Genomic DNA, 13,138 nt, shown 5'->3' with positions numbered 1-13,138 from the left:
AATATTCTTTCTGCTTTATCTGTGGAACTCCTCTAATAGAACTGAATGTACCTCTTCTTGAAATGGATGGTTTACATGGAGGTCTAAAGTGATTTACACATCCCTCAAGTTATTAACACAACTCTTGCCTAGCTAACAATGTGTGGTTTGCTCCTTAATGGTTTTCTGTACCAAAGTCCAGCAGGCTGTAGTCTCTCCCCCCGAAGGAGAGCGTGCTGCCGTCAGCAGAGGTGCGGGGTGAAGGGATCCCTCTCAGTCTGGCCAGGTTCTCCAGGATCTGGGAGGGCTTCAGCTGATCCCTCCACTGGTTGGTCCCTGAGCTGTTTTGTAACGTTATAGAATTATTATAGCATGCAATACAATAGCATTCTCTAGTGGTGGCTGGATTAGACCAGAATAAAAGTTGAGCTGAACTGGGCAACTACAGGCAATTAAAAGGCATGAATCATAATTTCAAAGGATCAGAGACACAGTGGGAAAGTTGGACTGATAGACCTGTATAACTGAAAGTCGTACATACAGTCGTACAGACAGTTGTACAGACAGTCGTACAGACAGACAGACAGACAGACAGTGTCACGCCTGCTCCCGCTCCCCCTCCCTGGCGCTCGAGGGCGTCAGGCTACCCGTCATCATACGCAACTGTTACCATCCTTACGCGCAGCTGCGCTCATTGGACTCACCTGGACTCCCTCACTTTGTTGATTCCCCCCTGCATATACACAACATTTCAAAAGTTGAGTCACTTAATAATGCCTTTGTTTTTGAAAGAAAAGCACATTTTTTTGTCCATTAAAATAACATCAAATGATCAGAAATACAGTGTAGACATTGTTCATGTGGTAAATTACTATTGAGCTGGAAACAGCAGATTTTTTAAATGGAATATCTACATAGGCGTATAGAGGCACATTATCAGCAACCATCACTCATGTGTTCCACTGGCATGTTGTGTTAGCTAATCTAAGGTTATCATTTTAAAAGGCTAATTGATCATTAGAAAACCCTTCTGCAATTATGTTAACACAGCTAAAAACTGTTGTGCTAATTATAGAAGCAATAAAACTGGCCTTATTTAAACTAGTTGAGTATCTCACTCAGACTGGCCAATAAAAATACAATTTTAAGATGGGCAAAAGAACAAGACACTGGATAGAAGAACTCGGCCTAGAAGGCCAGCATCCCGGAGTAGCCTCTTCACTGTTGACGTTGAGACTGGTGTTACTATTTAATGAAGCTGCCAACTACACACTCTAATGTACTTGTCCTCTTAGCTTCCCACTCCTCTTTCTATTCTGGTTAGGGCCAGTTTGCGCTGTTCTGTGAAAGGAGTAGTACACAGCGTTGTACGAGATCTTCAGTTTCTTGGCAATTTCTCGCATGGAATAGCCTTCATTTCTCAGAACAAGAATAGACTGACGAGTTTCAGAAGAAAGTTCTTTGTTTCTGGCCATTTTGAGCCTGTAATCAAACCCACAAATGCTGATGCTCCAGATACTCAACTAGTCTAAAGGCTGCCAGTTGTATTGCTGCTATAATCAGCATAACAGTTTTCAGCTGTGCTACCATAATTGCAAAAGGGTTTTCTAATGATCAATTAGCCTTTTAAAATGATAAACTTGGATTAGCTAACACAACGTGCCATTGGAACACAGGAGTGGTGGTTGCTGATAAAAGGGCCTTTGAACGCCTATGTAGATATTCCTTTAAAAATCTGCCGTTTCCAGCTACAATAGTAATATACAACATTAACAATGTCTACACTCTATTTCTGATCAATTTGATGTTATTTTAATTGTTTAAAAAAAAATAGCTTTTCTTTCAAAAACAAGGACATTTCTAAGCGACCCCAAACTTTTGAACAGTAGTGTATGTCTGCTCCTCTGTGTTGTTCCCTGTAGTCGCATTGTTTGTCGTGCCGTGTTTATGTCCAGACGCTGTTCTTGTTCCGTTACATCTGTATTAAATGGTTCACTCCCTGTACCTGCTTCTAATCTCCTGCGTTGGCCGTTACAGACAGACGCACAGGCAGACACACGGACACGTGCACACTCACATGCAGTAGGACTGCGGTAGGCCGCAGTAGGCGCCGAAGCGAGAGAGGAGTCTGTTCTCTAGGTCAATGACCGTCTCTCCCACTTTCTCATCTCGGGTGAGCAAGTCATAGTCGTACACAGCTATCTTCAGGTCTTTGTCTCGAGGGAGGACACAGGACAGCTCAAACATCCTGACACAGGAGGAAGGGACGAGGTTAACTTGGTCAGATGCAGTTATGTGTGCATTGTTGATTTCACTTGACTGAAACAACTTTATACATTTCAAAATAACTCATTCATCCATTAATTCATTCATTAATTCAACAGTTTTAGTGGCATTTTGACCGTTTTCTGTAAGTGAAGGTTTTAGTTAAAACTACTACTGTAGGCCGTCATTGTAAAATAATAATTTGTTCTTAACTGACTTGCCTAGTTAAATAAAGGTTAAATATAAAATAAAAAAATGTTTACCTGCCAAACTCTGGATTGAGGGTGTTTGGTTTGTAGTCATCCCTGTCATTTTTTGTTTTCTTCCCCAAAGAGATCTTGATGTAAGGGTCACACTAAAAAGCCAAAACAAACACAAATGTTGAAATATGTTATGTGTGGGAAAAGGCTATATAAGTCATGCATTTGAATGAGAACTGTCGGTTGGTGAGGGAGAGGGGCAAACTTATGTATATGTGCAGCAAAAATGCTCAGCTGAAAGTTGAAATGAATCCAGCGTTTGACATACGCCTGATCCAGGATCGCCTTGGAAGTGTTCTCAGTGTGTAGAGTCTCTTAGAGTGTGTTTGGCGTCTACTCACCATGCCGTTGTTGTCTTTAGGCTGCAGGTCCATGCATCGCACCACGTAGATCCTGACCAGGCACTCCTGCAACCCGCTCTCAGGCAGCTCTCTGAACTGGCGTGGCGGGGCTGGCATCTCTGGGTAATCAGGGATACACCCGGAACGAGCCCTACAGGACAGGAGACACCAGCAGGGTCAGGGGTCAAAAGTCAGGCGAGGTGTCAATAATTAGGCTGGGTTCACATGTAAAGTTAAGAAAATAAGGATTTTTTATAATTGGTTCTATGTAATGTTGTTCCCCCCCCCCCCCACCAGCTGTATGTGCCGGGCTTTAAAAGCCCCCAGTCCATGTCTCCTTGTTATTGAAAACAGGCTCTGGACAGAACTCCCTTGAAAATACATCTTAACAGGATGACATGTACACACGAAGGATCATACATCCCTAAAAGAAAAAGAGGTCTGTGATCACCTTGAACTCTCCGACCACTGAAGGGTCGTCGTCCTCATCCTCAGTCTTCCCCCGCTGCAGTCGGAACGTTTTACAGAAATCTGTCAGCCCTCGGAAATCTGGGACCTCCTCCAGCTCCCCTTCATATACCTGGGAAAACACACACATCACACTGTTATACACATGAGGACACATACCGTAATATGTTGAGGACAAACACATATCACACAACCTGAAACACACACACACACACACACACACACATCAAAATCCCTCGATAAAGATGACCAAAAAAGACAGTATAAAATAAATAATACAAATACTGAGCTATATTGTTATTTATTCTAATAGAATTGCTCAGGGAAAGAGGCTTTGTTAAACAAGTAATGAGAACAAATCTTTAAAAGATAGGGGTCAAAATGATTGGCACCCGTTTTCAATAGTCCAATACTTTTCCTAAAATGTTTTATAACATTTTAGACCATTCCTCCATACAGAATCTTTCCAGATCCTTGATATCCTTCCTCTACACTTATGGACTGCCCTCTTCAATTCAAGCAACAGGTTTTCGATGGGGTTCAAGTCCGGAGAATGAGATGGCCATTGCAAGATGATGATTTTCCAGGAGCTGTATGGAGGAATGGTCTAAGGTCTATTGTTAACAAAATCTCTTTCTCTGAACAATTACATTAAAATAAAATAATAAAACTCACCAATTTCTTTGAGCATACAATACAGCTCAGTATTTGTATTATGATGTTTATACAGTCTTTATTGCTTATCTTTATCAAGGGTGCCAATCATTTGGGACCTGACTGTATGTACAACCCTGATACACCTGAGGCGATACACACAATTCACACCAACATACATATAAGAAAACACACATTTCTCACAGCATCACCATTGTACAGGTTGTCGTGTAAAACCCAGGTGGGTGTTAAATATTGATGGGAAAAGTCCTATGAACAATCCTTGTGACCATTGTTAGACAAAATATATATATATTTTTTTAAACAGGGAAACTGAAACCATTCAGTCTCGGAGACAGAAGTGATAAAACGTTACTGTACCTTTAGGGTGTCGTATCCTTTTTTGAGGTACGGCCCACACTTCTCGTGCTCTCCCACAGAGGCATAGAACTTACTCCACCAGTCAACTGCCTCCTCCTCCTGCAAAACAGGGAGACTCAAATAAGCCTCAATAACAGCACATTCAGACTCTGTCAGAAGTGTACAAGCCATCAAATCCTTGATTCCTTCCATCCTTGATAATAGGTATTCATAAAAGAAAGGACAAATCCCACCTTCTCTTTGTGGAGCTAGGAAGAAAAACAGAATAACATTATCAGAATGTGTAACCACACAACACATTTTTGCTAGCCTGATCCCAGATCTGTTTGAACTATCTTGTCAACTCTTTGTCACTCATTGTCATGCCAAGCTATTTTTTACAAAAGAGCAGAAACAGCCTGGCACCCAGGCTACAGTGCTGGTACATTTCTGATATAACAACACTAAGACAAGCTCATACTGTAAAGTCCTTTATGAGTTTTACAGTAGCTACCTCAGTATTAAGGATGGGACTATCCTCCATGTTAATGATGATGTCTCCTTGAGTTGCTGCCATCATGGCCACTAATACAACAATACACAACAGAAAAGAAGGGGGGTAGTAGTAAATAGAGGTGGGGGGTACAGTACTTCAGCAATGTTGCGTGTGGGTGTGTGTGTGTATCTGTGTGCGCATTCGTGCATACGTTCACGCGTATTTGTGTGCGTGCATACGTGGTTCTGTTTGTATGTGTGTACCTTTGGAAGACATGGCCACCTCAGCATTGGTGACGTAAGGGTCACAGCGGAACTCCTCCAGGGAGAGGGTACACTGGCCCACAATGGGCTTCCTGCCGAACGGCCGGTGGTCCATCACCTTCAGAACGATGGGAGGGGTGTACATCTCCTCTTTGGGTAGAAGCTGGGGGCAGGTAGGGGGGGGGGGGTTAACCTGGCTCAGACAACTCACAGTGTTACCAGTGATACAGAAACTAAATTTTACATATACATATTAGACATTTACGACTTACAATTAGTGCATACACTATAGGATCAAATCAAAGACAATCAATCAATTAAACAGAAAACATAATATCAATCAGCTTAAATGCAGAGACATTTAAACTGGTTTATCTTAATGGTTGTCAAACATCAATAATTGGGGTCCTTAAAGCTGGAATCTGTAGTGCTGATACTTCCACGTCCGTTTGAGATATTACAACAATAAAGATGTTATTTCAAACAACGAACGCTGTTATTTTGGTTCTGACATCATTGCAGGAACGATAGAACATCAGAGTATGTACTATAATATTATTTTTTTTACCATGATGATGGATGCTCATCTCCTTCGTTACAAAAACATTAACAAATGTGCCTGGCGTGACCGCAGATGAGCATTTTTTATCATGAATCATATTCTGGAGGCAGCTCTGCTGCGTGGTCACTAGCTGGCACAGCCACAAAGTCATAAAATCCTGTTTTGAACCTAACCTTAACATTAACCACACTGCTAACCCTAATGCCTACCCTAACCTTAAATATAGACCAAAAAGCTCATTTTAGTTTTCATGAATTTTTACATCAGAGCCAATTTTGATGTTGCAGCTTGCTGAAAGGTTGCTGGATCGAATCACTGAGCTGACAAGGTAAAAATCTGTCATTCTGCCCCTGAGCAAGGCAGTTAACCCACTGTTCCCCGAGCGCCGAAGATGTGGATATCAATTAAGGCTGCCCTCCGCACCTCTCTGATTCAGAGGGGTTGGGTTAAATGCAGAAGACACATTTCAGTTGAATGCATTAAATTGTACAACTAAGTAGGTATCCCCCTTTCCCTTTCCTATCTAAGGGGAAATTGCTCAGTTCTGCCTCCAGGACAATAAACGTTAACCTACGGGGCGACGCCAGTGACGCCTTTCGTGGATTTTAGCTTAAAGAATTAGCCTGGTCCCAGATCTGTTTGTGCGGTCTTGCCAGCTCCTATGGTCATTGTCAACGCCAAACACAAACATATCTGAGACCAAACTAGTTAAGTATCACCTTGGATACAAATCTACAGTACGTATCCATTTTATGGTGTATAGTGAAAATACCGGTAAATACCACTCAAATATAGTACATTCATGTCATGTTCATTCAGTCACTTTGTTTACATCAAGAGCATTTGTCTTTTCCTTACAGATCCTGATATTAATAGAATATCTCATAGAGAGAACTGTTATACAGTACACTGAGTTTGAAGGGAAGTTGCAGTACCACTTTAAAGAAGAGGACAGATCCGGGGAAGTTGGGGTTCTTCTTGATGTTCTTGATGACGGCAGTCTGGACGACCTCCCCCCCACACTCCACCATGAGACTGGGAGAGGTGACTGTGGCCAACTGGTAGGTCTTCATGTTCCTCAGACCCCAGGCTAAGATCTAGGACACAACACACACACACGCACACACACACGTCTGAGAAAGAGAAACACAGAGGAGAATGTGTGGGTGTCTTCATGTGTGTGAATGTGTGCTTGCATGTGTGTGTGTTGTGTGTGTATGAGTTCATGCATGCACAAGCGTGCATCTGAGTGTGTGTTTGATGGTGTTGCGGACTGCCTGAGGCCTCACCTCGATGGCGGTAAGCTGTACAACAGGCCTGATTCCCTGAGGAACCATGTAGAGCGTCGCTCCTCGTCTGGGGGGCACCAGAGGCAAGTCACTCTCATTGGCCTAAAAGTAATACACATCAATCAATCAATTAAATGTATTTCATATCGTGATGTTCACAAAAAAGTACTCTACAGTAACTCGACCTGGACTGGAGTTGACGGAAGTTGCACCAACTACTGACACACAGTCAGATATTTTCCACCCACCTGGCGCTTGAGGTTAGGGGTAGAGCAATCTGATCCTAGATCTGTGGTTAGGAGCTACTTTCACCTTAAAAACACTGCAACACGGGGCACTATCCAGCTAGCCTATTTGCTTCATTGGAAGTTGTGGGAACGTACTTTTTTGGTTTCCCATTTGTTCTGGTAGAGAAGCCATAAGAGAAGCCACGTTCTTAGAACGTAAGTGAAAATTTAAGTTGCAGGGAGGTTCTGAGAATATTTTATTATGGTTCTCTGAATGTTTTCTAAACATTCTGAGAATGGAAATTCTAGGTTATTTGAAGGCAATTAAATAACGTTCTGAGACTTTAAATAAAACTGCTAGCTTAGTTTGGGTTAACTGTTTTGAACTCCAAGCACAGACAGGACACATGCAAACACATTTATTTTTTGTTGTGGCACAGCGTTAGCGAGATGCAAACCTATGAGCTTCCGTTGTCTATTCATGGAATTAGCCCACTGCACCACCAGGTTGGAGCTAGCATGCCATATTTTTTATCAACTCATACAAAGCTGTTAATTTTAGTCTATTCAAACAGACCCCATTTCAAAGGAAACAAGTACTCATTAAGAGCAGGTTTGGCCAATTAGTGGGCGCGGCCAACACACCTGAACACACTTAACAACATAGAGGATAGAGAGTTTTGTTGATGCTGAGAAGAACGGAATGTATATGTTTTTAACATATATTCTAAAAACGTTCTGTGCACGTTACAAAAAAAAGTTTTCTTAACGTTCTCCGAACAATTTGAGAACATGACTTTAAATAGAACCATGAGGAAACCTGCAGGAAAAGTTATTCTGAAGTACTGAAATTCCCACAGAAGAATGTTGTTTCTTAACGTTCTCGGAGCTATTTCGGAACATTCCCAATGTCAAACAAATTGGAGAATGTTGCTAGAACATTACCAGAATATTAATTGAATGTAACCATCTTTTAACTTTTAGGAAACTTTCTGTTAAGGTAATGAAATACCAAGAAAATATCATTTGTTGTCAGGTTCCTTAAATGTGCGGAAAATGTTCCAAAGCCAATTAACTATCCCGCACCATTCCCTGGAAAGTTGCGGGAAGGTTGTATGCAAAATAACCATAGGAATACAAAGGTTTCAACAAGCTCTAAGAAACATACATTTAACATTTAACATTTAAGTCATTTAGCAGACGCTCTTATCCAGAGCGACTTATACAGTTCTCAGAACATTATGTGCTAGCTGGGAAGTACTTTACCTTGTCTTTCAGCAATAGCTCAGCAGCCACCAGCATCTCTCCTGCGTTGCGGCCTTTCTTGGTGACGGGGAACCACAGCAGTTTGGGGGAGACCACCGTGCCGAGGTTCAGCTTCACCACAGGGGGGCACGTACAGCGACCCATGGCCTCGTCTTTACCCTGAGAGTCGGACATAGCACAGGGATATGTAGCATCTACATTTACATTTTAGTACATTTAGCAGACACTCTTTTTCAGAGCAACTTGCAATCAGTGCATTCAACTAAAGTAGGCAAAACAACCACATATCCAGATCATTTCAAGTAAAACCTTCAAAAATAACTAGCTAATAGTACAAGAGTAACAGTAAAGAAAAACACAAACACAACAGTTATTTTGCTATTTTTTGTCTCAAGGACAGTACACTCATCCAAGATGCTTCCAACATACACGCTTATAAGAATAACAGATAGCTAGACAAGTATCAACTGCTTGCACTAGTCAAAAACAATGGAACCGAAATATTCTTGAACTTACAATATGACACTGCTGAAATAGACAGGGCTGGATGTGACTTAACAGGGCACAGGTGAATAAGTCCAGGTGAACAGGCAGTGGATGGAAATTGACGGGTGTAATGTATTGACTCGGACTCACAGGATTCATTGAAATGTACTTAGTGGTGGTCACACACATTGACCACATACATGTACATAAGTGTATCACATGTATGTACAGTGCTCGGCTGGTATTGCACCACTAAGTGTCGCTAATACACTACAACTGGTAGGGTAAGTGAGGGTAGGATAGGGTACATACCACCTGGTCACTGTCGTAGAGCTCCAGCACCACGTTGGGGGGGTTGTGTGCAATGGTCTGGGGGTCTCCATAGATCTCGATGTCATTAAAGATGAGGGTCTGGTCCCAGGTGGGGTTCAGAGTGGCCCTGATGACCTCCGTGGTCTTACTCACATGGAGGAAGGACACATGGGCGTAGGGATCTGAAGCAGGAGACCAGAGCACAGTCATTGTATTGATAAAACGGAGTGGTTCAATTACAACTGCTGTGAGGATCAGGTTACGCTTCTACCTCCACCTCTCTCTTTCCCCATGCAAGGCTAGTGGAAACAACCCAGTCTGTTCCCACTAGCATTGCTTAGATGTTTCAAAAGTGCCAGGAGATTGTGGACGGTGCTCAATAACTAGCTAACAGACAAATGATTTGGATGTAACATCCCGCTTGGTAAGTTGAAAAAAAGTGAGCTATCCATTTATCTACATTTTATGATGTTCCTCACCTGAGAAGCTGTCCCTGTCCATGGCGATGAAATTCCTGGCCTGATAGACATACACCCTCAGATGGTACATATACGACCCTGAAGAGAAAGTGATTGTGATTTAATGTAATCTGAAAAGTGTGGGCCCAGACTTCCTGAGAGGAAGGGCAGTGGAGTGGAGGAATCTGAGGAGAAATCAACATTTAGGCTGCGGCCAGAGAGAGATTCTCCGTAAAAAAACAACAGCATTTGGCCCAGTGTTTTTTCAAGTGGAGTCATACCTTCACGAACAAAGGAGATTATGAATGTCTATCTGTCAACAACAAAATGCTGATGTTGTTAAGTACGCAACTCGTATGCAAAATGTGGAAATTATTTGACTTTTTTTTATGGAAAAACCGGGACCAATGCTTATGTGTTTTTTATACTCTTTCATCTATCTCTGTGTGGCCACAGCCTTAATCACTTAATCAGTGTCTGCAATCAGCTGGCATGGGTCAATGTTACTCACGGTCAAAGTTACAGGAAACGGTGGGTGTGTTGGCACCAAACAGTCTGGCAGCGTCCTTCTTACTGGCCTTCTCATCAACATCTACCCCCTGTAGACAAAACACAGAGGCTGAGTTTACAAAGACACCCCCAGTCTGATCTCTTCCCACTAATTGGTCTTTGGACCAATCAGATCAGATATTTTGCCAATAAGTGGGAAAAAGATCAGAATTGGGCTGTCTGTGTAAATACAGCCAGAGAGACAGAGACCAGTTCAGAACAGGACTAGCAATGCCTTCATTAGAGAGATGGGTAATTCTAGAGTGGTGAAAGTTGAATACATTTGTCTTTATTTTATAGTTATTACTTTATCATGATCATCCATTAGGAAAATATGTGCATTGAGCTCAAGCTCATCATGACATGACATCAAGACATAATAACACAACCATGGCCCAACACAACAAAAATGAACCCTAGACACATTTTAAATGATTGGACCCTGCTGGAGCTATAACGATATTGCTTAAATCTATCCAATCCTCTTGAATCTCCATACGTGTCCAGGGACTAGGGGTTTGGGTTTGTTTCGGGATAGGGCCCATGATGGTACAGCAGCACAAATAGCACACCATCGTGAATAAATAAATAGGGCATGAGTCAACTCTTGGTCTAATCTGTGCCTTTTGAGTGCGTTGCCCACCAGGATCACTGGGCAGGAAGGAGCAGATGGAGGAGAATAATGAGAGGATATTATAATCAAGATAACACACTAAAAGGCACTTGGCCAAATTCCATTTTATTATCATGGACTGGGTTTCCCAAAGACTTTTGATGGGTTCTGACTTTTAGATATGAAATACACGTATTCATGTCACTGAGGGAGAGAGGGGAATGTATAATGTTTACATTCTGTCAGGATATGTTGTTGTTAGCCATCAGGGATCCTATGGGAGGAGAAGAGACACAGTCTGGTACAAGTCATCATGACAGCCGTAAGTTGGGGAGGTGTGAGCAATTTGGGCAGAGGTCAGGTTAGATGAAGTGAGGAAGAACATAAATGACTCATCTTCTAGAAAGCAACAGCGGTGGATTGGCTGTTCCGATGTGTAACGAGGGGCTCAGCACAGTAGAAATGGTTAAATACCAGTGCTTGTGTGAATATGTTCCCTGTCTTACGCAGCTGTATGACCCAGTGGGTGAAAAAATGAGCTTTAATAAGCGTCTGTGAGTTTTTTAGTCTAGAATCTAACACTTTGTAACTAAAGTATTGGACACTGTGCTATCTAACCTCCAAACGAGCTTCAATGCCATACAGCACTCCTTCCGTGGCCTCCAACTGCTCTTAAACGCTAGTAAAACCAAATGCATGCTTTTCAACCGATCGCTGCCTGCACCCGCATGCCCAACTAGCATCACCACCCTGGATGGTTCCGACCTTGAATATGTGGACATTTATAAGTACCTAGGTGTCTGGCTAGACTGCAAACTCTCCTTCCAGACTCATATCAAACATCTCCAATCGAAAATCAAATCAAGAGTCGGCTTTCTATTCCGCAACAAAGCCTCCACTCACGCCGCCAAGCTTACCCTAGTAAAACTGTCTATCTTACCGATCCTCGACTTTGGCGATGTCATCTACAAAATGGCTTCCAACACTCTACTCAGCAAACTGGATGCAGTCTATCACAGTGCCATCCGTTTTGTCACTAAAGCACCTTATACCACCCACCACTGCGACTTGTATGCTCTAGTCGGCTGGCCCTCGCTACATATTCGTCGCCAGACCCACTGGCTCCAGGTCATCTACAAGTCCATGCTAGGTAAAGCTCCGCCTTATCTCAGTTCACTGGTCACGATGGCAACACCCATCCGTAGCACGCGCTCCAGCAGGTGTATCTCACTGATCATCCCTAAAGCCAACACCTCATGTGGCCGCCTTTCGTTCCAGTACTCTGCTGCCTGTGACTGGAACGAACTGCAAAAATCGCTGAAGTTGGAGACTTTTATCTCCCTCACCAACTTCAAACATCAGCTATCTGAGCAGCTAACCGATCGCTGCAGCTGTACATTCTCACCTACCTCATTCCCATACTGTTTTTATACTGTTTTTATTTATTAACTTTTCTGCTCTTTTGCACACCAATATCTCTACCTGTACATGACCATCTGATCATTTATCACTCCAGTGTTAATCTGCAAAATTGTAATTATTCGCCTACCCCCTCATGCCTTTTGCACACATTGTATATAGACTCCCCCTTTTTTTTCTACTGTGTTATTGACTTGTTAATTGTTTACTCCATGTGTAACTCTGTGTTGTCTGTTCACACTGCTATGCTTTATCTTGGCCAGGTCGCAGTTGCAAATGAGAACTTGTTCTCAACTAGCCTACCTGGTTAAATAAAGGTGAAAAAAAAAGGAAAAAAAAAAAGTAGTCCTTTATTTGTCTCCACAACCCAGTCACACAGCTGAGAGAGCAACAATTATAAAATTGATGATTGATAGTCAATCTTCTGCCCGTGAAAAAAACAACATTTGTAAAATGAAGCACTTTGATGTGTGGCTTGAGAGTCTACTTTAAGTCTAGCCTTCCTGTGTAGTCAATTGTTTTTGAACTCAGAAGAAGTTACTAACCAGCGCCCCCTCCAGTCTGAAGATGGCTGATGCTCCTATCCCGTCTGACGGAGCCATCTTGCGTCTCCAGCGGCGACGGCGGAATGTGTCAGACGAACGCTCCTTCCTGTGGAACTTCCAGCCAATCAAGGACGAGTATTCCCAGCCTTCGCCGGGATCCCGCCTCTGTAGAGTCAACAGAGAGGCAGTGGCCAGTGTGTAAGAACTAGAACTTTAGCACTTGAAATTGACATACAGACACACACATGCTTCCACTCTACCCTGCACACTAAACATTTTCCTCCTCTCTTTTTCCATAACCTCTTCCTTCTCCTCCATCCTCCTTT

At 42.6% G+C, this 13,138-nt stretch overlaps 1 long non-coding RNA gene and 1 pseudogene across 1 annotated transcript in view; one reads left to right on the top strand and one right to left on the bottom strand.

Moving 5' to 3' along the window:
• The window catches only part of LOC135564660 (uncharacterized), a 529,018-nt gene that overhangs the window by 259,219 nt on the left and 256,661 nt on the right, over nucleotides 1-13,138 (top strand). The window lies entirely within an intron of this gene.
• LOC115110877 (myoferlin-like) overlaps nucleotides 1-13,138 on the bottom strand; it is a 52,389-nt pseudogene that overhangs the window by 8,746 nt on the left and 30,505 nt on the right.

Source organism: Oncorhynchus nerka, linkage group LG26, assembly GCF_034236695.1.
Source record: "Oncorhynchus nerka isolate Pitt River linkage group LG26, Oner_Uvic_2.0, whole genome shotgun sequence".
NCBI classification, from domain to species: domain Eukaryota; kingdom Metazoa; phylum Chordata; class Actinopteri; order Salmoniformes; family Salmonidae; genus Oncorhynchus; species Oncorhynchus nerka.
Note: the sequence above shows the minus strand (reverse complement) of the source record. Positions and strands in the feature narration are given on the sequence as shown.